The sequence below is a fragment of the Corvus brachyrhynchos genome, unplaced genomic scaffold (assembly GCF_000691975.1).
Source record: "Corvus brachyrhynchos isolate BGI_N302 unplaced genomic scaffold, ASM69197v1 scaffold705, whole genome shotgun sequence".
Taxonomy (NCBI): domain Eukaryota; kingdom Metazoa; phylum Chordata; class Aves; order Passeriformes; family Corvidae; genus Corvus; species Corvus brachyrhynchos.
Genome location: NW_008238346.1, coordinates 2,874,115 through 2,875,966, shown reverse-complemented (window position 1 = coordinate 2,875,966; position 1,852 = coordinate 2,874,115). Strand labels below are relative to the sequence as shown.

General features: G+C 39.6%; 1 protein-coding gene across 1 annotated transcript in view; it reads right to left on the bottom strand.

The window, feature by feature from the left end:
- Positions 1–1,852, bottom strand: part of NHLRC2 (NHL repeat containing 2) — a 34,342-nt gene that overhangs the window by 31,607 nt on the left and 883 nt on the right. The gene's annotated exons all lie outside the window — the stretch shown is intronic.

Genomic DNA, 1,852 nt, shown 5'->3' with positions numbered 1-1,852 from the left:
ATGCTCCTGGTGCTTTTAACTTTAAAAAAAAAAGGTAGAAAAGCAAACAAAAAGCCTTTTATTTATCCAAATCATCCTTACGTTCCACAATTCTTCATAATTAGTAAATCAAAATATTATTAATAAGACTCACTGTAATAGGAAAGTGTAGTTTATATCTTTACATGGGCACTTTTTAATTGAAAGAACATGCAAGCCTCAGAACAAATTTCATATATTTTGAAACACGATCTACATTATTCAACCCCCAATGTCATTTGGGTAACAATCAATTATTTAAAACTCACACAAAGGCTACTAAAAGTTTGAAAGCATTAAACTCTTAATGTTTTTTTCCAACAGTTTTGTAAACAACTGATTTCAGAGATCACTGAAATATTTTTGTGCTTATAGATTTGATCTTGATTTTCAAAATTTGAAATGACAAGTATAAATTAATTCTGTCACATGGGAAGAAATACAACTTTTTCAGATATGCACAACAGTACTCCTGGTCATTTGTTTAAAGCACTTGACATGAGACATGAAAACATTCTTTCCTCCCTGGTAACTGAACGTCCTCTGATCCCATTAGAACCTGGTATCAAGATAAGGAATAAATATTCTAGAATGTGGTCAGCCATTATTAACTCTTAAAAATTATTTAAAATCGTAGTGGGGAAAGACAGTTGTGAGACAATGCAAAGCTGAATTAAATTTTTGAAGGCCTTTTTTTAAAAAACTGTAGGTTGACTGATCTAAAAATCCTCAAAACTTCCACTCTGACAGTTTCAGCAAGTGAGATCTGCTCCAGGAAAAGTTATTCCTACTCAAGTCAGCAGGAGGCTTGGTTTCTGTTTCACGAAGAGGAGTGATCTCTAGCTCCATATATTTATAAACAAAAATGGATGCATCACATTTAGCTTTGGTGACAATAATGAGAATAATTCATCAGTATATGCACTATCTTCACAGTATAACAGCTTTGCTGTTCACTTTTCAAAAGAAAAGGGTAGTTTATATACTTTATGGCATTTCTCCCCTTTTCACTAGAACTAAAATACCTTTCATAGATATTGGCTACTTATTTGAGCCCTTTTTAGAGAAGAAAATAAGCCTTGACAGAACACTGAAACAATATCAATGGTAAAAACTAAAATTCAATTCAAGGGCCCAAATCTAGACAGAGCAAGGACTCCCTTTGCTCTACTAGTTAAAAGTCCTAATTCATTCCCGTGATACGTGTGATTTTAACCCTGAATTTCACCCCCTGAGGTCTCTGTCTCGCAGTATGTGATGTGAGCTCCCATAGCTGCAGGGAGCCTCTCAAAGGTTAAAAGGACCCTGAGCAGGACTTGCGAGACCTTTTAAGGCTGAACCTTTGATTTCGCCCTGAGCACATGGAGAGACAGAGAAATGTGTGAAAGGGGCAAACCACCGCAGGAGAATGAATGACATCTCCAGCACAGTTTGTGTTATCAGGGACACGAAAACTGGGGAGAGAGAGCTGGGGAATATCCTAAGGGATGCTCCGGGAAACCAAGGGAGCTCAGGAGAGCGCAGGGAGAGTTAGCAAGGTTCTCACTATGACCAGAGGTGACAGATATAAATACACAGTACAGATGGGAAGAGATTTAGAAGAGAGATTTTACAAACGTGTTTTTGCAGCCAGTACCAGGGAGAGCATGTGTAAAGGGGGTCTTTTTCCTTGCCCTTTGCTCCTGCTGCTTCCAGGAGTGACATTTCCTGTAGCTACAAGTGCCATTTAAACAGCGGCTCACGGGGCCGTCCCTGCCCGGTCCTCGAAGGCAGCAGCACCTCCAGGCAAACCCCGCACGGGGACAGCCGCGGCTCCGCCGCCTCTCCCGGGCAC